Raw genomic sequence first — 24,475 nt, forward strand, 5'->3', positions numbered from 1 at the left:
CATCAATCATACTTATTTCTAAATTGTTTTTAGTGGTTACCCTACAGTTTACTTTCAAATAATACTCTACCACTTTAGGAGGAGGGCAGGTACCTTGTGAAAAAGTGTTCCCAACCCCTCCGCCCGTGCCTGAGAACACTGCTGTCACTCGTTGCACTTCTCCCTGTGCTCTCAGCCCCCAGTACCTTGTTACTGTGATTACTTAGAGCACAGGACACTTATGTATTAGGTGAAGAATAAGAAAACCATTTTTTCTTTCACTTATTCCTTTTGCTCTGCCTTTCTGTACGTAGACCTGAGCTCCATCTTCCTTATGTGAGAAGGGAGCCTGCAGGGTCCGGAGTTAGGGAATCTGCTTCCCCAGGTAGGATACGTCTTTTCCCAGAGGTCTAGGACTTTGTGATGGCGGACGCTCCAGTCTCTGTCATAAGGTTACTTTCCCCTTCCCCCCACCAGAAACAGAGCAGGAGTTTTCTTGACTTTCCTCCTGAGAATCTGGTGGGGTTCCTGGAGTATAACCCATGAAAGTGTGGGGTGCCCCCTAGGGAATTTCTCATTCTCAAGCTGATTCATAGTAGCCCCAGCAATTCATCAAAACCACCAAAGTTTAAGTGTTCCTACCAGTGATGGCTCCAGCACTTCTGTGCTAGGTCTCACTGTGATTCTCTGTTCTGCGTCTCCAGTTTTAGGGGCAGTGGCTTGCCCTGTGACCCCAATTCTCTGACAGCTCCAAGAAGAGTCATTGATTTTCAGTCTGTTTAGCATTTTTCTTGTTGTAAGGACAACTTCTAAGCTCTTTACATATTAGAGTAATGACAATTACCAAGTGGTAAGGAATTGTTTTAAAGTTCCTTATTTTTGTCTATTTTTTCATACATCTTAATAATTTTTCTATTAATATATCTTATAAGCATTTTAAACCAAGAAGTTCTCTTAGGCTATCTCAAATATTACCATTTTCAAATTAATTTTTTTGCAGAAAAGGGTGTTAATATTATTTTTTTACAGAATACTACCATGTCATTCCAGCACTGGGAGTATTGCTGAAGAGTGTAATTCTACACAGTAAGGCTTTATGCACAAGATGTACATTGTAGTAACACATGTGGAATGTCTATTGAAATTACCTAAGTCATTCATTACCTTGATATTTTCTGTAAATTATCTTTTGTCTTCTCTTTTGTGATGTCTTCTTTACCCAGGTCTGTAAACACCTGGAGGACAGGGAGGCTGTGCGAGGTTTCTGTCAATACCCCTGCCCACTTCCACCCCCACAAAACTTGGCACATGGTGTCCTTTAGTCAACAAAGATTGGTGTGCTGGGCACTGGGCAATAAAATGGTGAACAAGAAAGAAAGAGCCTCTAACCCTATGCATTTAGATTACATTCTAGGAGACAGGCATTACTTAAAAAACTGTATGGATCATTTTTAATTAAGTTGAGAAGGAAAGTATTGTGAAGGAAAGTACTATTTACAATATTATACAACACGGAGTGACTTGCACATAGTAGGTCCACAGAATCTTTCAGTTTATCCTGAATAAACTATGTCCTGAGGCCTGTTCTTGGAATTTGTATACATGGAATAACGGTATGTACTTTCTTGGATCTGATTTCTTTCCCTCAATTTAATGCATTTGAAACTCATCCCATGGATGCATTTAGTGATGGTTAGTATTACTAATAGCTGGTTCCTTTTTGTTGCTGAACAGCTCTCCCTTGTATGAATATACCACAACTTAAAAAAATAATCTTTTGCTTTAATTTCTTACTTATCTAAGTGAGCACGAGGCTCTTCTGTTTCCCAAGTACTGAAACAGAAATTCCCCCAAGGGGACCACATGGACACACTCTCTAGGTTAGTTAATAAATCACAATCCTGACTCGCAATCAAAGGTTGGGGTGCGTCTCATTTCCAGGGAGATGTTCACCAAATTTGGTCTCCCCTATGTAGGAAGATTGCGTTCAGGCAGTCTGTCTGAACAAATTCATGGATTTTATTGTTTTCCTTTTTTTTTTTTTACTTGTCCAAATGGACATGAACATCAGCAATTGGTCATAGGTTATTTTTTCTGAAATTGCTTTGCTCCTGCTTTATGGAAGAGCAAATCTATGATGGAAAGGATGTGTGTTAGGCTCTTTATAAAAGACAGGAATAGTGAACCCTGAGCTTCTCTTTGTAAATAATTTAGAGACATTTGTGATAATCTGATCACTATTCTCCTTGGGAGCGGAAGTGGAACAGTTTTTTTTTGCATCCCAGGGTTCTGAAAAAAACTGGCGACAGTCATTCATTGGGGCTCTCACCTTTTTAGCCATTTACTATGTTGCCCTCTTGACTTCAGACTTTTAAAAAAATCTTAGATTTTTTTGTTTCTGTTTTTCATGTTCCTTAATTGTTTTCCCCCTACATTGTGACACTGTGTGTGTGTGTGTGTGTGTGCGCGCGCGCTATAAACTGCAATGAATTGAACTCTAATGAAAAGACTTATGACCCTACTTGGTTAAAACAAGCAAGCAAGCAATAAAATAAACAAACACCCTTTCTGTTTTCTAATACTCTGCTATTTTAGAATTGCTTCCTTTTATAAGACGTAAGTAGCCACCTGAAACTTTTGGCAATAACAAGGCTGATCATTATAATTACGAATAGCGATTTCATATTCTTATAGATTACTTAATAATTACATTGAACTTACCATGTAATTAGATGTTTATTTGGCATGTAACTTTTGTTTTTCATCAAAGTGGTGTGATTTACACAGCAAGGATAGTTATCCTGTGATTATGAGTCTGTCACCTTGAACTGTGCCTTAATAATTAGCTACAGTTTCCGATGTAATTAAATCATTGAGCCACATCGTACGAGGTGAGTGGGCAGCTAAGTGTGTGCACATGAGGACTTGGGTAAAAGGAGTTCTGTTAAAAATCGTGAATTCGCTCACTAATGAAGCATCACCGAGTGGGGTGGTGACTGTGACCTTCTGTCCTGAGACCACTGAGCCTTGACTGGTCCCCCCCCCCCCCATGGCGTGTGTTGAGCTTGTTTGTATCTGCCCATGTATGAGTCCGTGGGGCATCAGCACTCAGTCCAGGAATGACCTCAGGCGTGGACCTGACCGAGCCGGGGGGGACCCCCTGAGCCTTTCCATTGACTGGGTTAGGAGTGGGAATGTGACCCCCTTGGGCCAGTGATACTTAGGAGAAGTTTGCTGGGCTGGAGGGCAAGCCCTTTCTCACTTTCAGAGAGTCATGGGAAATCTCTCTAGTTTCCTGGTATGTTTCCGGAGGGGAAGCATGGGGCCCAGATCACGTTGGCACCCGTCTTCAAACCACACGGAGACCCACCCGGAGTTATGGCCACGGTGCCAGCCACAGTCTGTGACGTTGTCGTTGAAGCACCGGCTTAATCTTTGCAGCCCAGATGGCTCTGGATATTTTCCTGTTGCAGGTTGAATTGTGTGTCAACTGGAATTTTGTGTGACACCCCCCTTGCACACAGCCCTCGTCCTCAACTTCTGATGGCAGAAACATAGCTCTGTTCTTAGGCCGACATTTGCCCCACTTACCACTGTGTGATTTCTGGCCAGTTCTGCATGAAATTGAACTATGAATGGAAAGAGATTCGACACCACCAACACCAATCAAATAACCGTCTGGAGGACACCTCCAAAGAGGCATTTACAATAAATTCCAACAAGTGGCCCAAAGTAGGACAAGTGTGTAGGTGTGTGTGTCCGCATGTGGGATCACTCCTGTCAGCAGCCATTGTGAATGAGGCTCTTTTATCTCATTATTTATCAAAATTTTCTGATTAAAAAACTTCATAATGTAGTTGGAACAAAAGCATTATAAATATCTGAATTTCCCCCAGGAAATTCCTTTCTTATCTTCAAGGATCTATTACATTATCTGTTAAAGTATTGATATTATCTACCAGTTTGGTGTGGTGGTGAACTTTATTTTTTATTAAGCAAATTTGATCCTTTTTACATTTTTCATATATCTTCATTTTAAACCTTGGTTCAACTAGTGATTTCATAGATGTGTATATTTTCTGGTCAGTGTAATTATTGACAGTGAGCAAAAACTGACCCCCCACCCATCTACTGGTCTGTAATTACAGTTAGTTTATGTTTCCAAATTGAAGAAGACATTATTGTGGCCCATCTGTTTGGGTATATTCTTGTGATTATAATATTGCTTCAAAGATTAATTTACAAAACATACAATTTGACTCTTTTAATTAATAGCCTGTCATAGTGCAAAGTTCAGTGGTGTAACCTAATGGTCAGGACCTACCACTTATGAACTATTAATTACCTATTAACTCATTTACACGCATGACCTGTTGATCCATAGGCTTGGCTGAGAATAAAGACCTAAATGAACCTAAAAGAGCCTAAAAAATATTTTACATAACTTTCCAAACATTTCCAGGAAAAGTTGATACTTGCATGAAAAAGAGAGGAGAAAAAAGTTCATTAATTTCCAAGGTGTTTTACTGCCTCCCACCCCAGGACAGGCAGGTAATCATTTGAATAGTGTCGTCCCTTTCTTAATTATTCCCCCACCAACACTGGGGAGGTGACATGAGTGACTCTTTTTTTTTATTCTTAGGGAAGGAGGGGGCATCAGAAATGATTTCTCAGATCTTTGGAAAGTGTGATCCCAGCATAAATTGTAACTGGGCTTCATTTACAAAGTGCTACATTACCTCATCGTTCAGTTTAACTATGGATTTCCCATAAATCTTCATGTGGCCAAACGTGATAAACTGCTCAGCATATCACAGAACAAGGCAGTGCTTATTAGCACTTGAGAAGTTATTGATTGCTTGTCTTGATTAATCTTTTATGGGTCTCCGTAGTATTAATTCCAGAGAAGAGACCCGTGGTTCTGCCACAGCAGAGCTCATTCATGGTTTCCACTTCAATTACAAGGTTTTTGATGCCCACAGCTATTAGTTTCATTATGACTTTTCTAGCACAGATTTTTTTTTTGTCTCTATGAACAATGAACATTTTAAAATTAATTTTCAAGATGTGCCAATGAGAAGAAAAGTGTGGCCAAAAAGTGTGTTTTATACTTAAGGGTAAAAAGGAATTTTAATTTATGTTTTAAAATGAAGTTTTTATGTAAATATATATATGACTATATATGACTATGTGTGTGTGTGTGTGTGTGTGTGTGAGTGGGTTGTTTTTAACCAGTGAAATCAGGAGTTTTTTAAATGAATAATTTGTAGTACTTTGATGTTGACTTTTTGTTGGTGGTGTGGAAATTCCTTTTATAAAACTTTTGTTATTTTTTTTATTAGGTTGGTACAAAAGTAATTGCGGTTTAGAAGGTTAAAAATAATTACAAAAACTGCAATTACTTTTGCACCAACCGAATAATTTTCCAGTCACAGTTGCCATGCAATATTGTATTAGTTTCAGGGGTACAGCATAGTACTCGGGCATTTGCATACCTCCTGAAGTGACCCCCGGCGCCATCATGCTGACTTTCGCTACTGATTGTGCTTGAACGTCTTCTAAACTAGAACTACAGTATATTGTGCGATTATAAGGACATTTAACTGTCTTTACAAGTGGCCCCGAATGGAGCAGGGAACATGGTAGGGCTCCTGGTACAGTGGTGTGGGGTGAGGGGTGCAGGGACAGCCCCCTGGTTTGGGGCAGGGACAACTTGGGGACATGGTCTTGAAGCTATATCTGCACAGCACGTGATTTAAGATGGGCGCCGGGGGCCAGCTGGCGCTCCCATATTTCTGTTTCACCATTGCCTTAGGAATGGATGGCTGACCTCACGGGAGGTAGGCAGGGCTCTGGCCCAAGATGCTAACCATTCAACCCAGGTCCAGCGCTTCATTGCTCAGAGCAAAGTGTTTTCCAAGCAAATCGCTGGTGGGCGGGGCCACACTTTAGGTTCCTGTCAATTACCTGAGACCAAGTCTGCACGTCCCCGCACTCAGTACATGTTTATTTAATTCAACGGAACCAACATGAGAGTCAGTGAGTTAATTAGCTCACCTTTGGCAGGAGTCCCTCTGGGTGGAGGTTAATGCAGATGGAAGGACCAGAGGGACACTTATGGGGAAGAAGGCAGAGCAGTTCTCACGGGACTTGAACACGTGCCAGGGTCACCTGGGCAGGCTCTAATCACAGTCTGGGATTGAAGATGTAAAAGGTGATGTGATTTAATGACAACAGACTCAACGTGTAGCATGTCCTTAGTGTGAGTGTCAAAATTCTGTTTGTGACTCTTGTTTCCAGCTTCCATTAAAGCACATTTGCTCATGAAGGGTCATTGTTAAGGGGATTTTTAGGTAGGCATATTTGCTGATGAAGGTGTTATGTCACGGGTCTGAAATACCTTCTGTCTCTGTGTTGTCTTTTACCCGTGATGAAAATATGGCAGGATGAAAAATATATGTCCCTTATCCCGAGGAACAAGCCAGCAGGCTCAAAATAATTGATCTTAGGTTGGCAAAGCAAGGCGTGTAGATTCACAAGTCAGTTATAAAGGCGTGTGCTTATGTCTGCAGCTCAGTTAGGTTGTGTTGGTCTACTTAAGGTTATGTGTTCTAGGACTGAGATGTCATGTTTAATTAATTGAGAGTTAACTTTTATCTGAAATCAGAGAGATCTGGATTTGAAAACCAGTTCCATCATTTACCAGCTTTTGAACTCTGTCTCTTATTCATTATTCTAATCCATGCCTCAGAGGGTCCTTGCAAGGATTAAGTAGCTGAGATGTGCCATAACCCACAGGAGATGCTCAAAACATGGTAGCTGTTATTACTGACCTGCAGTGTTAGTGAAAGTTTCGGTAATGATACAATAAAAGTAACCGAATCCTTCAATAACGACTGCTGTTGGATTAGCTAATATCTGTGTGCCAGGGATCGGGGCAATGAACATAGGAAAGTTCCCACACGCTGGGGGCCCATAATCTATAGGTAAATGGTTCCCTGACTGGTGAGTTCCAGACTAACTTCCTTTATTCGGGATTAAAGGTGTGGACTGTGAAGCTACGGACGAGTCCGGGTGACCGCGGAGAAGGTTAGGGCTTTGAACTTTCTCTTCTCAAACTTCGTATCGCTTTCTGGTAGAGGGATGCAGGTGACACAGGGGAAGGCTGGTGTTTAAATATGCGTGATGTTGAGATTTGGGGGGTGGGGTGGAGGCCCTCACACAGCAGAAGCGGCAACAGAGGAGCGCAGAGGTAGGGATTTCAGGCTGTGTCCTGACAATGGGGAGGTTTGAAAATCAAGAAGTAAATTCAAGTCAGTGAAGAACTGGCTCAGATGATTAACTGGGAAAAGATGCTAAAAGAATCTTGTGGCAATATCTTGACTGGTGTCAACAGCACACTCAGGTGTCACTCAGAAGCCGTCAGGTGACATTGCTGGAGTCACATGTAACAGAGCAGGTGTCCTGCCGTCTAGGCTGACAGGTAGGTGTGGCTGGTCTGGAGGGTTCAGGTCGAGGAGGCTCCCTCCCTCCCAACCTCTCCCTTCCTCCCTCTTTTTTTCCTTTTTTTCCCCTTTCTGTAGAGGAGAAAAACTTTGTTAAAAATTAGTTTCAGGTGTACAAAACAATGTACTAGACATTTTCCTCGACTCTCTTAGGGTCCCTGGCTGGGTCTGCAAATTAACGTGACAAAGACAGACTAACGGGAAAAGCACACAAATGTATTTAATATAACATTTTACTTGGCGCAGGAGCCGTTATAAGACCGGAAGAGGTGGCTAAACCTGAGTGTTCTTATGCTAGGTTTGGGGAAGGGTGGGCGGGAGTGGGGATGATGATGGGATTGGGGGGGAGTGCAGTGAGGTGAAGCCCTGGGTTCTTCCCGGTGCCCCTCCGGCATGGGGAGGGCAGCTCTCACACGAGGGTCCTTCTGACCTGCTCCAGGGAGAGCCGGGAGGTCAGAGACCCCTCTGCTTCTGGCGTCTTCTCAAACTCCTCAGCCGGAGACAGTCACTGTGTCGAGGCGCCACACTTCAGGGTCGCGTGTCCTGAACCCCATCACTTCCTTTCTTCCATAAGCACAGACTCAGTGCCTACTACGTACCAGATGACACTATTTAGATTCCCATACAGCTTACGCTCTAGGAGAAGGCAGACAGATATGTATTTATATATATTTGTGGTGACAAGTGCAGTAAACATGCCAAAGAGAGAGACCAGGACCTACTTCCACCGGCCGCTCAGAAGATCTTTCTAAAGAGGTGACTTTAAGCTGACATCTAATGACAGGGACAGCAGCCATCAGGGAAGTCACTCTCTCTCCACGTAAAGGTTACTTCCGGCCTCCAAGCACAGCATCTCATTCTGGTCTCCACCATTTTGTTCCTGCTGTTTCGCTTCTAGCATCTTCTTTCTTTCTATGTGCGGACTTCCTAACTGCCACCTATGGGAACGTGGCTTGTAGGATCAGCACCCAAACCAGCATCTTGAAAAGGCTATGTGTATTCTAGCTTCTCTTAGTAGCCATTTCTGGTTTGCATATTATCACTTTATCCCAACCATTCTTGAATCCACTTATGTTTTCCACTTCCATTGCCCCCGTGAGGTGATGAGTTTAATCCGTGCGCTGCCTGTGAGGCTCATGGAGCTCACTTGCAGGGAGGTGATGCTGGCGGTGGGCCACGTGGGGTTCAGGTACTGAGGGAGAAGGGGGCAAGGAAAGAGCAGGTGCAGGGAATGAGCACGGTCGTGGGGGATGCACACCTCTGTTCGCCAAAGCACTGATGTCTGCGTGTAGTACAAACTCGGGGCCAACAAGGGTGCTTGACCAGCCTCTCCACTTCCTTCTTCCCAGTTCTGGTCAAGCATCCTGAAAGCCCATTGGAATTGCGATGTTCACAGTGAGTCTCCCATGATTCATTGAGTGAAGAGCAAAATCACTGCTGTTTGATTATTTCCTCCCGTCGAACCCCGGCAGAGTCCTTGCACGTCGTCCTCACGGTGTATGTAGAAAGGACGGTTAAGGCATGTGTAAGCTCATGATTGCAGTGGGGTAAGGAAAAGAAAGCTCTCGTCTTTAATAGACGTTAGTGTAAATCATTACTTTGAAATGTATTCGTTTCCTGAATGCTTTAGAGCAAATGTAGGGAAAACTACCAAAATAGATAAATTTGGGGGTATTTACTTACCATTGAACCAGCCTCCTTTCTGAGACCTTGACCGTCCACATGCTTTGGATAAAAGACGTGTGTGTAGTCTGACCACCGTGGCCTCCGTGGATTGGATCAGGGGAGACACTGACCTGGGCTCAGACAGTCAGATTCTCTGACCAATTTGAAATTGGAGCCCCCTCCCCCGAATTAGTTGTCTGCTTCTGTCTGGACGTGTAGGACGGTCTCCTGAGCTGTAGGACAGCTGAGAAAGGCGGTCAGAGAAAGCAAGGAGAGGGAGAGGAGTGGGGAGGGGCCGGGGGTCGGAAGGCGCGGGACCCCTGCTGTCCTGTCTGTCATGGGTCCGACTCTGTGCGAGGAAAAGTGAGAACTGTGGTCTTCACACTAGAGAGAAACCTGTCATTTGAATGGAAAGTGCTCTTTTCATAGGAAAGAACGTGTGCTAGAGTAGCAGAGTGGGGTGACCTGTGAATGCTCTAAATAGTTTTCACCTGCAAGGCCACCTCGCAATCCCCGCAGGCTTTGGTTGGCGTTAATGTTTTCCTGTCTTCTAATGGACAGTAATTGAAATGGATTTATTATCTAAATTATTCCTTAGTTCAGGATATCACTTAGAAAATGGGATCATAAAATGAGATCTTCACATTCCAAAAGCAATCTGCAGAAGCATGTGAGTATTAAGGCAAGAGTCCTCCAGCCTGACTCTCCCACGTGGAATACAAAGCAGCCTTTCAAATTTGGAAAATTTATTGTATTGTAAATTGGATTTAATGTCTTTCTTTACCTAATTTAGAAAAATTGTCAGGAGAAAATGTGTCTGATTTTACATGCGATTTCTTCAGACTTGGGTACTTTTACAAATGAACAGATCGCTAAGAACATTGTCCCAGGTGACTGGGCCCTGGAATTTTCCTGCCCTTCAAGCGTCACAGTTGTAATCTCTCTTCTCTTTCCTTCGTGCCTGTGGAGCCCACCGATGCCTGGAGTTCGCCCAACTCTCCTTTCCCACGTCCCCTCACGCACCTGCTTCGTGCGAGGCTCGGGGGTCATTTAGGACAGCTAACCCCTTCCTCCCCCACAGGCCCCTGGGCACGAAGCTTCTTCAGCCCTCACCCCACCCTCTCCCCCACGCGTCGTTCCTAGGACTGTGAGAAATCCTCGAGACCCACTACTCTGAGACACAAGTTATTCAGTCAACGTTAGATCAGTGCCTCCAGTGGGTACTTGGTAGGTCGGAAGTCCTGCATAGGGATTGAAAAGTTAAAATATGGAGTCGCTCATTTCTAGGAGCCTGCCATATATGGGAAGGCAGAGAAGACAGATGTCATCACAAAATAATTGTTGTAGATGAGATAGGGACCAAGAGCAGTGGGGACCCTGAGGAGGTCTCCCCGGTGGCCCTGGGGGAGTAGGGTGACTGGGAGGCTGTGGCAAAAAGGAAGCAACGTCACCTGCAAGCTGGGAGAGCTTATGAGGTGCGGGGCTGGGGGTACAAGGAGTTGAGAATTGCTGACAACTGTAGTGTAAGAAACATGGCGCCTGAGGCTGGGGGCTGGGCGGGGCCGGTCCATCAGACCTTCCAACCCCGTAAAGAAGTGGAGATTTGACCCTGGAGAGCTGTAGACATTCACCCCTTTCATCGCCACGTGGCAGCCTTAAGCAGGTGGCCAGGGAAAGTTAGGGGGCTGTCTCTCAAGACACCTTGCGAGGTGGCATCATGATTTCTTGGGGTTCAGGATATAACCTTAGAATGTTGCAAGTCTCAGGGTCAAATTTACCCTGAATAAATTCGTGAGACACATGCATTAACTTATAATGCAGAGCAGCAGTCGGAGGCCTAGAACGAGAAGCATCTATGCAGAGAGCACACTTCCTCCCTGTAAGCAGACCTACCGAATTGTAATCAGGGGGTGGTGAGCAGATCCCAAAGGGAAGAGGGTGAGGCCTGTCTTCAGGATCCACACGCACCCACCACAGGACACCGCTGTCCATCGCCTATAACCCAGCACCTGACTCACTTTAGGGGAACCTTTGCCAAGAGGTCTGGGGTTCTCCAACCTTTCTCTGCCGTGGACAGTGCTGGGTGGGGCTGAGCCAAAATGTGTCTGTCAACATTTACGTGGATGTCATGGCCAATCAAACAGGTGGATTCCCACGTTTTTCCTTTAGACCCGTTGGCATGTTCTACAAGGTCGTAGTCAAACTCGCTTAGCGTGGGAGGGACTCTCCTTCCCTCAGATGACATCAGTCCTTAAGAAGGCTATAATCTGGGTATTACTATAGACCAAATGGAAAAGGACAGTGGCACTAATTCCCTTACTCTAAAGCCCAACTTTCCCGGGACGGACAGCTGTGAGCGATCAGCTGAGGCCTCGTGCTGGGCTTCACTCTCAGTGGGTTGTAGTTCTTAACGGGAACGCGCGTCGGGCCCAAAGCGAGTCACCTGGGCACTGGCGGGGTGCACACCCTGCCTGCAGGACGTGCTCTGCCCCACACACCCTCCTCCGTCCACTAGGAGCCCACCTGTTTCTGACCCGCTCATCTGCCCCTGCACATAAACGGAATTGGTTGTCACTTTCAGATGGTTCTCTTCTTCAGGGAAGAAAAATATCACATTTTATAGGAAACCTCCTAACATGCCGTCTGGCACCTGCTTAACTTTTTTCCCAAGTTTAGATGATCATACAGAACTTTAATGATCCACGAAGTAGTTGTTATAAACTGTACTGAAAAGTTCTGGAATGCCATTATGAAAAAATCATTATGCCTGCATTTTTTCCCTTCTTCTGTGCTCTTGAGAATTTCTTTCTGTCTTTTACATTGACTTTCACATTGTTTAATGCCTTCTGCCTGCCTAAGTATGCGTCTTCACCACCTGTGACATCACAAGTCATTCATCAGGCGACGGGCCAGCCCGAGTGAGCTCAAGTTGTGAGGGAATGCCAGCGCTTCCGGGTCTGAATCACCAGGTGTCTCATCAGTGTGGCCACAACAGAAGGCACAGGGACAGGCTGGGGCACGTGGGCCAAAGCCAGCATGTTTACAGCACCAGTGTCTATAAGGAGTTGGTGTCGGGAAGGCAGGCGCTTCAAGCACACTCATGCCCGTCTTAAATCTGTAACTAAAACTGTGGATTAAAAATTATGTATGCTCATTATGAAAAAGTTCAGATAGCAGAGACAGCTTTAAAGACAAAAGGGAAAATCACTCAGGTCTTACTATCCATTAATAATCATAATTAGCATTTTAAAAATCCTTCCAGATTTTTTTTGGCCGTGAAAACATGCAAAGGCACTCTCAAAATGAAGGATTTATACCAGGTATACTATTTTATAACCTGTTTTTTTCATATTTCGAACACATTTCTAATCCAATAAAGACAGATCCGTATCAGCATTACTGATGTCCACCACCAATCATTCCATTGTCTGATGTAATCTAATTTATTTTCCTATTTTATTTTTTAAAAATTTAAATTTTTATTATTTTTATTTTTCAATTACAGTTAACATACAATATTACATTAGTTTTAGATGTACACATAGTAATCTAGTTGATTTAACCATATTGTTTTAGTATTAATTAATTTAATTATGTTGCTCATCATGCGGTTTGTGTCCCGTTTTGGTGCTTGCAGATAACAGCAACTCTGTGATGGATACTCCTGAATGCTCATGCTTGTCCAGTTCTAGGGTTCGTAGTACTCGATGTCATGTAGAACGTCCATACTTGTCGGACTAGTGAGAAGTACAGTCACTGTCAAAGGTTATACAAGTTTAAAAATTTGACATATATTGTTCAATTGCCCTCCTTAAAGCTTGTCTCAATGTGCACCTCTTCTAACAACACACAAGGATGCCCCATTCTTCAAACATGGTGTTTGCTGAGGGGCCTCCAGTATTTATCCTGCTTGGACTCTGCACAACTTGACTCTCTGGCTTTATGGTTTTCATTAGTTTTAGGAAGTTTTGAGGCATCATCTCTTCAAATGGTGCTATTCCCGCGTTCTCGCTTCCTCTTCTTTTTGAAACTCCACTTACACGTGTGTTGGGTCTTTCCTCCCAGGTCCCACAGGTCTCCCCTGCTCTTTTTGTGGATCTCTGTCTCTTTTCTTTCTGTGCTTTAGTTTGGATAATTTCTGGCTTCCAGTTTATGAATCCTTTCTTCTGTTGAGTGTCATCTGTTAAGCCCATCTTTGGAGTTCTTAATTTCAGTTACTGTATTTTTCAGTTCTAAAATTTCCAACTGGATGTTTATAAGAGATTTCAATTTTCTGATGAGATTATCCTTTTCTCACTGTTTTCTATATCATTTCCTGGAACACACTCATAACTATTTTAAGTTCCTTATCTGATAATTTTAGTACTTGCATCAAATGTGACCTGTTTCTATTGGCTTGTTTTCCCTTGATTTTTGGTCAAATGGCTCTGTTACATTACAAACAAAGCATTTTAGTTCCCTGAATGCTGCACATTGCATATGAATAATTGTAAAATCTCTGATGTTCTCTTCTCCTAGAGAGGGCTTACACTTCCTTTGCTGGGAAATCAAGTGGGTGTGATGGCCTTTGTCTGGTTGTGGGCTGAGTTGACTCGAGGCTCGGCTGTGAGTCTCTTGTTGGCCCCTTCTCCCAGGTATTTCACCTGAAAACCTGCGGTGATCACCTGGGCCCCCTTCACTGCTGTCTCCACCTCTACTCCCTGATTTTTTAGCAATTGGCTGAACATTAATGATGTAGCCTGCTTCTTTTTGACTTCGTGCTTCCTGCCCTTGCAGCTTCATAATCTAGTTAATGTCTGGAGGGAAAAACTGGAAGACTCCAAAGGTCCATCTTATTCCTTCCCTTTTCACTAGGACCCCAGCCCCCTGCGTCTCTAGTTTTTATTTCTCCACACATGTGCCAAAACCTTGGGGTGTTTCTCTGACTGTTAGTGGCCTTCAGACTCACCCTTTGTCAGCGTCCACAGCCTTGCTCTGTGCCCGAGTTAGCGACGCCTCGGCGGCTGCAGACTCACTTCTCCATGTGATTCCCCGTCTTCCTGACCTTGGTCCTGAAGTCCTTGTTGCCTCAGTGGCTCTCCAGTGCTTTCAAACACAACTTTTGGGGTACTCCCCATTTTTCTATTTATTCTTAGCAGGAACAGTGGTTTGCCATAAGCTGCTTCACCATAGCTGGAAGGGAAGCCTGCTGTAGGTTTTTTATTATCTTTTTTTTGTGGAAGGGGGAAGATCAAATTAAGAAAGTTCCTTTCTGTTTTTTATATTTTTTAAACACATGAATGATGGTTAATTTTATAAAGTGATTTTTCTGAATCAATTGAGGCAATCATATGGCTTTTCTTCTTTAATCTCATAAGCTAATTGGGTAGATTACCTGATTAAATATTCTGATGCTGAATCACTGCATTCTTAAGCTAAATCCCACTCTGTTGTGATAATTTATTTGTGTACGCTGCTGATTGGCTAATATTTTATTTGGAATTTTTGCATTATGTTGAAAAGGATAAATGGCATATGGCTGCTCTTCTTGTTCTCTGGGTTCATTACTAATGTTTTGGGGGCTATTTTAAATGGCCAAGTGCCAACTTTGATTTTTCGCTGTGCAAGCCCTTTCTGCTCTGTCACCTCAGGGAGGCTGAGTCACTGTTGGCACATTTCCTAACCTGACTTCCAGCAAGCCTCTGGCTTCAGTCCTGTTCGCAGCTTTACACTGGCGCGTCATCAGCCTTGGCTTACGGAGCTATGGAGCTAGTTTTGAGCATGATCATGTCTTTGTTGTTGCTGTTGATTTTTGCTTGGTAGATCTTTATTAAATTAAATTTATTGGGGTGATATTGGTTAATAACATGTAAGTTTCAGGTATACAATTCTATAATACATCACCTTTGTATTGCATTGTGTGCTCACCATCCAGAGTCAGTTCTCCTTCCATCACCATATATTTGACCCCATTTACCCTCTTTGTCCTCCCCTCATGTGTCTTCTCTGGTAACCACCATACTGTTTGTGTCTATGAGTTTGTTTGTTCATTTGTTGCTTCTGTTTTATATCCCACATATGAGTGAAATCATGTCCTTTTCCGTGTGACTTACTTCACTTAGTGCGATACTCTTAAGATCCATCCATGTTGTTGCAAATGGCAGTGTTTCATCCTTTCTAATGGCAGAGTAGTATTCCATTGTATGTAGAGGGTGCCAAAAAAATGTATGCACATTTTAAGAAAGGAAAACTGTATTAAAATTGTAACACTCAATATATATGGGTAACAAAAGATGAATACATGTCATGTTTGACTTCTGCAATTACAAGAGGTGCTCAAAGTGGTTCCCATCAGCGTCCAGACACTTCTGATCACAGTGAACTCCTGCTTGAGCAACGTTGACCAAAGTGTCCACTTGTATACATTTTTTTGGCACCCTCTCTGTGTACCACGTTTTTTTTATCCAATCATCTGTCAAAGGACATTTTAGTTGTTTCCATGTCTTGGCCACCAGGAACAATGCTGCAGTCAACATAGGGGGACATGCATCTTTACAGATAAATGTTTTCAGATTTTTGGGGTAGGTCTTATCCATCATGATAAGTGTCTGGGTCTGACAGCGTTCCTCAAACACGGAGTCTGTTATGAAGTCTTGACTAGACACCTTCAGAGGATATTTACTTATGGTTTCATGTTGTCAACTTTTTATTTGGAAAAATTGCACATACAAAGAGAAATTTAAAAACGGGTATAAAGGACACTCAGCTGCCTTCTGTAGCTTAGTCCCTTGTCAGCACTTTGCCACATTTGCTCCGTATGCATGCAGTTGTCCCCCCTTATCTGCGGTTTTGCTTTTTGAGGTTTCAATTACCCACAATAAACCCCGCTCTGAAAATATTAAATAGAAAATTCCTGGAATAAACAATTCATAGTTTTGAAACCTTTCTGGGGAACGTGATAAAATCTCGTGCCGTCCAGCTCCATCCCTCCTGGGATGTGAATCATCTCTTTGTCTAGCGTCTCCTGGCCCGTTAGTCACTTAGTAGCTGCCTCGGTTATTAGATCAGCTGTCGTGGTGTCACACAGTGCTGTGCTCACGTCACTCTGATAGTAGCCTCACGCTGTGTCACGATGGCTGCACCATTCGTCTCATTTCATCTCGTCACGTTGGCACTATGTCACCTCAGTTATCACTACAGGAAGGGTGAGTGCAGGACAATAGTAGATTTTAGGAGAGAGAGAGACCACATGCACGTAACTTATTACAGTACATTGTAATTGTCCTACATTATTGTTAGTTGTTGTTGTTCAGCTCTGACTGTGCCTCACGTAGAAATTAAACTTCGTTGTCGGTCTGCACGTGTATGTAGGGTTTGGTAGTAGCTGAGATTTCAGGCATCCCCTGGGGGTCTTGGAACATATCCCCTGTGGAAAAGGGGGACAACTGTATACAATTTCTTTGCTGAAATAGTTGAAGGTAAATTTCAGGTTTTATGTCACTCCACTCCTGAATACTTCGGCGTACGTCTCCAAGGCGCCTTTGAGGCCTCGAAATGGAGCAGACTGTGATGGATGACAGGTATCGTTTTGTAGTCCCCTCTGCACTCCTTTATCATCAGTATCGGTAATGGTTCTAACTGCTCACAGGATGGCAATTCTAGCAGAGGGGGTGTGCCCCAGATTACAGTGAGGTCAACACGTCCGTTGTTTCCTGCGCCGTAGTCTTGTTCACCGCAGAGGAGCGCCATATGGCTCAGTTTCCTCCATCAGAGACCCGGTGTGTGTTTTATTTAATTTTTCCTTTTCAGCCAACACTTAAATAAATATTTCAAATTGTTAAAATGTTTTAATAATGTATTTTCTCAGGTCCATTCTCTGGCATTAGGCCACTCATGAAATGTGTTGGGTATAGAATAACTCAAGCATGTAATTCACAAAAATATGCTTGGATAAAAATGCCATAGTGTTGGGAAAGAAAAGATTACTTTAGTCCCAACAAATTAAAAATAATTTTATATCCAGGTAATTGACTATTCTAGTCTCAAGTTTCTCACATTTAGGTTTTTATTTTAAAGTCCTTTATAAAAGGGGAGTTTTAAATTTTTTGATTCAGGTCACCAATCTGTCTGATTCTTCATTTGCATTTTGAATACGTGTTTTGGAAGAGTAGTTGGATGAGACTTGTATTTACGTTGTGTGTATTTTCTAGCATTCTGTATAATGAAAGGAAACGTCTGACTGTTTACCACATATGTGCCCACCCTTCAGGGTGGTGCGTGTACGTGGACCTGAGTTCAAGGGTGCCGGGAAGTTGTCGAACTGGGTCCGTGATTCTGGCACAACCCCAGGTCTTGTTTGGAGGTCGTCGAAACAGATAGTTATTGAATTCGTGGCTTCTAGTAGCTGGGTTGGAATGTTCACTATACCAGGGAGGGTGGAAATGTAGGCCAGATTGCTGCCTTTTGCCTCACTTTCCTCTTGTGTGTGAGAGTGACAGACGGCGTTTTTGCCCTGTGTCTTCTCTCTCATACATGGCTTGTCATGTGAATTTGCAGTTCCCCTTCCACCCCCCACAAAATCCTGCCGAACCTCTTGGCCCTTGACTTTGGGTTCAGACATGGGACTTTCTTTGGTCGGTAGACCTTGGCAGGCGTGATGGTGGGCCGTTACAATCCAGCACCCACAGGCCTGTGTGTTTCGCTCACTCTCTTGCACTTCTTGTGCTGGCAGCTTGACCAGGATGGCCCGCAATTCCCAGGAAGGGATGCAGGGCGCAGAGCTGAGCTGCTCTAGCTGGTCCCAGCCTGTATCAGCTGACCCTTAGCTGACCTTCAGATGGATGAGCCAAATCTACCCTTTTTTTTCTGCTCCTGAAGTTTGTAGTTATTTGTTTTGCAGCATTATCGCACCTGTAGGTAACCGTTACAGTTGTCAGTGGTCAAGGAAAATGTCTTTGTCCAAGCTTCACGTGACACAAGTGTGGTACTTAACAATGACATGTCCTTTCTATTTTATGACAGTGTTTGTAATAAAAACAATCCAGAACTACAAATATGAAAGTATTCCTACAGTTGACTTCAGACTTAAGGCCTTTCATAGACGAGGAAACAGCTCAATGAGTTAATAACAGTCAGGGCTGGGGCTGGGACCTGGCTTCTGGGCTTTCAGTTCAGTGCTCTTTCTTTTACCTCCAGAAATTCTTATATAATTAAAAAAGCCACAAGACTCCACATTGTGTGCTGTCTATGTGAAGTGAAAAGTTAGAAACAACCTTCCGTGCTGGGGCTGAGCCACATCCTGAGCCCCCTGAGAGTTTTAGAGCAGTTCTAGGCTTTAAATGGTCCCAAACTGGCTGTGTTCATGCAACAGGCCCCAGGCCGTGTGAGAGGCGGTCAGCTGCTGTAACTCCTGTGCTCACAGGCACAAGGTGTCACTCTCGTGCTTACCGTGCAGATAGCACTCGTGTTGAAAATTTAATGCCTTTAATGGTTTGCCTTTTTAGCCCAGAGTGAACTAATCAGACAGCCTGTACTGAGACATAAATCACAGAGTATTCCTGGAGAACCTCAGGTGAAATAAATCAAGATTCTTTTCTCAATCAGCTCTTCAATCATTCTTTTTAGTCACATAGAAAATATGGTCCATGCTGTATTTACAGTTTGATGGTAAGGAGATGTTTAACATCAATGTAAGAGATTAAAAATGACAAGTTATATGGTGAAGAGTGTGAAAAGGTGTTTACACTGACACGTAATATCTAGGTTGATCTACAACTCAATAATAGATACCATCAATCTTACAGCAGGCCCCTGAGATGTGTGTCAGAGAAGTTAACATGGTGGTCACCCCGTTCCAGTGGCTCATGTATGTCTCATCTGTAGGAAGGTGACATTATCGACCAAGCCCTGGTGGGATGTGCCATGAGCTGCCTCTGCTCTCCTTGTCTGGGGTCAGCTGCCAGCACGCACACCTCTCTCCCTGCGCGTCACATTTAGTACTGCTGGGTTTTGTGTATGTCATGTCTGATACCCATTCACCCACTTGGTCTCTACTTTCAGAGAATTAAAACATATTTTCCTGATTTATGTGAGGAATAAACCCAAGTGATAAATAAACCCAAGAAAACAATGATTTTCTTCCACTTCTGGCCCCAAACACATTGCAATTCTTGGAAGAGAATTGTGAATAGCAGATGTTTTTCAATTTTATTTTAAAAATGAAACTTTTGTATCTTCTGTAAAACATTCCATGTAAAATCTTGACAGACCACCAAGATTATTAAAATTATATGGAAAGTGAAAAGTGAATTTGTCCTGAGTGAAATCCCGAAGAGCTCACTTATAGCTTTATGCTTTAGACGTGTAGGGGCTGTCCTTTCCCCATTTTTCTTCCAAACAAAACAAAAACAAAACACCTGTGAAACAAAATCAACATTTGTCTTACTTGTCTCACACACACACACACACACACACACTTACACACTCATACAAACACACACACACACACACACACACACTCACGCACCTCAATATAGTCACTGATTCTCGACTATGTTGCAGGTTAATGCTTTTCAAATTGGGATGCATAATGGGTTGATACCAGTGCATTCACACTCTTTTAAACGCAGTTACACCTGGTACTGACAGGAAGTATTTATGAGACAATTACCCAGGTTAGTAGTGGGATCCCTGGTTATCAACATATTTGTACAGTTTTTGTTTATATTCAGTAAGTATTTATTGAATGTCTATCATAGTTACAGCAAATGGTAGCTTCTATGTAGAATATACAAGAAGTATAAGCCATAGCTACTGAACATTTTACTCTATTTGGAAAGATAATAGATACATATTATGCTAATTCAATCAGGTTATAATCAGCTGAACTGGCTTAACCCCATCTACAAAACAAAATATTTGACCATAGGAAAATAATGACTATAAAAGAAAGAAACAATTTTGGCCCAAAACATGTTATATTTTTAAAACTCAATTTCAGAATAGTACATAATATAAAGATTTCTTTATAGGCCGGATAATTATTTCCACATTATATTCTTTTTACCTTTTCCAGACTCTCTTCCACTGAAGAATCTTATTTAAGATGACTAGAGTGGGTGAAGCCACTGTAACACCAGGAGCTGGCCTTTGGCATTCATCTCTCTGGCCTCCCTTTATGTGAGGGGGCGTAGGGTCTGCCCAACACCCTTCCTGGCCTGCTAGCACCCCCTGAGGAGGGGGTACCATCCATGCTTCTGACTTTCTGCTTCATGTAGCTACTGTGCAAAACCTGGAGTTACAGGGCAGCCACTCTCAAATATTCAGTGAACAGAGGGTGTTTCCCAGTTCATCTCATGATCTGCTCCCACTTCTCTTATCTTCTCATGATCTCCTCTGGGCTGGGGCTTGCAACCTTGACCTCACTGTCTTACCTTGTCCTATGTATGCTGTATTCACATTATTTGTCTATATTTCTGAAATGTTTGTGATATCATGTCCTAATTTCCTACAGGGTACTTAATAGTGAAACATTAGAGGAAAGTCTGTTAAAGACATGAAAAACAACAAGTGTTATGAATACCATTATTATTTAGTGCCATTTTGAAAACCCTAACAATTGCAAAAATTTCGTGATAATAATACATTTCTTAAAATGGGAAAAAATCAATTATTTTAGGTGTAAGGACTGAAAACTCTAAAAGAAGTCATGTTAAAAACAGTTGGATTTGATGAGTAAAGTTGCTGGATACATAATAAATACACAAATGTGAAGATTATTACTATATGCAGAGATAATTTGTGGATAACATAATGAAAAGCAAATCCTGTTTATGATAACAAATTTATACTGTCTAGGAATACTATTAGATAGGTTTATCATTTCCTGGCCACTTATTGCAATTTTGCCAACCAAAATTATGGGGAAGCAGGAACTAAGAGTAAGCAGAGAAGTTGGTCTGAAGAGAGAAGTGCAAGAAAGGAGCAGATTTATGGAGAAAGGCAAGAAGAGAAACCATGTGTCTCCAGAGAGAGGTGGAAAGGAGGAAAAAGGGTCTTGGTTCTTGACTGTCGCGTTTCACTCCCTGTCATGTTTGTCTCTGTTGTGTTTTCTGTCTTTGAATTCCATGAGGTGTTTTCTAACAATAAAATTTCCTTCTTTTTTTGTTAGTTTAAGTGGTGTTTCTGTTTATTGAAGCCAATGACTTCTGCCTAAAATAATGATATTAAGAGGAAAAGTGTAGACCCTGTGTAGGGGAAATTATCATTATTTTACTGTGAGACAGAAACAAGGAAATAGAATAAACGGAGACACATTTTATGTTGATTGATAGGGAGACTGAATACTACGCACATGTCAATTCTTCCAAAGTTAATTGTTAGGGCGCAAAGATCAATGAAAATTGGATCTAGATTCCTCTATTTTTTTTGAATCGTCAAAATTATTTTAAAGTTCAGAATAAACTTAATAAGCAATAATACAAAAAATAACTTAACATTTATTTAGTGGACTGCACCACTCAGCTCTCCCTTTCGGGATGCAGGCAGCAGACATACCCCGCAGCCGTCCACCTCTGAGGTGTGTGTGAGGATGGAGACGTGCTCCCAGCACGTGCCTGTGGACTGGTCCCTTCCGTCCACCACACTCGTGTGCTCCTCTGCGGCGTCTTTGCGCCGGGTCTCCCACGGACTGGTAGCAGAGCCTCAGAGCCGCACGGCCGTCCACGGGCCTCTGCGAGGCCTCCTTTCTTCCCTTGTCCTTCTGCAGGGGTCAGGCCTGTGACGCGGCCTTTGCTTCCTCTGCCCTGACCTGCCACAGGCGTTTTACCCAATCGTCTGCACGGCTAACTGCGTTGACATCTGCTTCACCTGAGCTGACACAGCTGGCAGCTCTGGGCAGGCTGAAGTCAGGGAGACTCTGGATCTCTGCTGTGTGCTGAAATGGAGGGACAGCTCTGAGCGATACGGAGATGTTAGGTGCACAACCAGTCTGAGGTCACATTCTGAGAAGATTTAGAATGCTCCAAGAAAGGCACATTTTATTTAAAAAGATACAGGAACAGAGACCCTATAAAACCACAGTAGAGGGGATCTCACGGAAGCAGAAAATAGTATAAAAGCTATCGAGTGTCCTAAGGAGACAGAAGTGGTGGACACAGGACACAGGACACAAACGTGGGCTGCCTGGACGTGTGCTCGTGGGACTGGTTTAAATCGCGAAGTGCGTCTATAGGTCTTATCCGGAGACCGAACTGATTTTATAGCCCTAAAGACACGTGAGCATCCTCTAACTGAAAATATTTCCATCACAATGATGCCTCTTGTTACGGTCTCTATGCTTGTCTCCCACCCCCCAGATTCATATGTTGCAATCCTACCCCCCATGGGAGAATATTAGGCGGTGGGGGCCCTCGGGAATGGGATTGGTGCCCTTGTAAATGGGACCCCAGAGAGCTCCCCCGCCTCTTCCAACATGTGAGGTCACAGTGAGAAGCCCTGCGCCTGTGAACCAGGAAGTGGGCTTGCAACCCACACCAAATATGCTGGTGCCTTGATCTTGACCTTGCAGCCTCCAGAACCGCGAGAAGTAAATGTCTGTTGTTTATAAGCCACTCAGTCTGTGGTCCGTTACAGCAGCCCGAATGGGTGAAGGCATCTTTACTTTTGTTTTCTTCTTCAGTCAGTTACGAGTGTTCAGCTTTTGTCTAATGCTCGAGTTTTAATTTCGTGGATGGGCCAGAACACTCTGAAGAAAGGGTCTGATGCCAGCGAGGGAGAACAGAGAGGTGTCTGCATTTGGGGTAGACTGAAGAATGTTCTGGAACACCCCCAAAGACCTGCTGAACTTCCTTCCACAGACCTTGAAATTCTTTCACTTGATACATTTTAAGTTGTCCACAATTTTCCATTGAAATAAAAAGAAAAAAAGTCTCAGCAATATAGCGCTGACATCTGCTAACCCCTCAAGGAGGTTGAGCAGAAAGAGGGTTGGCGATGTCCGGTCCTGGAGCAGAGGACACAGACGCCCCAACATACCTGTCTGGCTCCTCCCCCTCCATCTGCAGTACAGACTGAGCGCAGGTTGTCTCAACAGCGAGGACACTGCATGTGAGAACTTTTAAAATAGAGGCTTGACTAACTGCCTTCATCTTTGAGAAGTTAAACGTCCTTCCCAGATTAACAGCGTTTGTCTCTGTAATCGTCTGTGAAGGGCAATATGATGAAGCTTGGTCCCATTTGATAGCTGAGAAATCGAGGCACAGGAAATGAAAGGACTGAGGTATGTGGATCCTACTCCGATGTTCTCTCCCCTGGGTGACGCTGTCCTGTCACATGTTCGGAAACGAATCCTTGAAAGACCACGTGTTTCCAGAAAAGAATCCAGCATCCAGGCAGATGCGAAGCACTGTGGCGTCCTGGGTCACAGAGCAGTACATTCGGCACATCAGGGGGACACTTCTCTGCACCGACAGGAATTCTAGCCCCGCCCATGAAACATCTCTCTGACCTGGCTGGCGTGCAGGCTCATGTGCTCTGTGCTGTTGGCAGAGCGTGCCCGGTGCCATTACCACCATCGTGACGTCAGCTGTGATCTGAGCGCTTTGATGGCGGGTGGGTCTCTGATGGCAACACCAGCAGAGACGCTCGGAAAGTCCTGGGCTCCAGGGACCAAGGTGAATGTCCTCAGAGGCTTACGCGTATTTGGCGCTTACGTGTCTTGGCCAGGCTTCATTGAGTCACAGAGACTGCACAGGAAAACCAGGAACTTGCAACTCATTGCTTTAAACAAAGATCTCTTTTCCTACGACATGAACTGCTGGAGAGTTTGTTTTTTTCTCCAGGAGACCCATTTTTTGCTTAGAAGTAGTGGCTTCTTTATTCCACCCTGTTATCAGGTATGTTTGATACTTAAAAATGCAATTTTCCATTTTTTTTTTAATTCACTCACAACTGGCTTCTTATTGTCTATAAGCTTTTGCGAAGGCAAGTTTTCGGATAGGCGCTGGTTGTGCAAAGCCCTGTGGACAGAGCTCCCAGGGGCTGGTTGGACAGAGTGACAGGCACAAAGGTCGGGTTCCAGGCCGCGCTGCCATTACTTTCCTCCGCTATTCCCAACAGGACGCAGGGCCTTTCCACGGAAGGGCATTCCCCGGGGGTGTGGAGCTGAGGGCGCCGTCCCGCCCCTTCTCCACGGGGGGACACAGCGCGTGGGCTTGGTGCTGCCGTCGCTCCGCGCGGTTCTCTGTGTGTCGTGGAACCGACGCAGCAGCATTTCAGCTCGGCCGGATGAAACGGGAGGTCATGCCGAGGACGGCGATGTCTGAGATGAGATGTGCCCCTGGAAGATG

The sequence above is a fragment of the Rhinolophus sinicus genome, linkage group LG11, assembly GCF_036562045.2.
Source record: "Rhinolophus sinicus isolate RSC01 linkage group LG11, ASM3656204v1, whole genome shotgun sequence".
Classification (NCBI taxonomy): domain Eukaryota; kingdom Metazoa; phylum Chordata; class Mammalia; order Chiroptera; family Rhinolophidae; genus Rhinolophus; species Rhinolophus sinicus.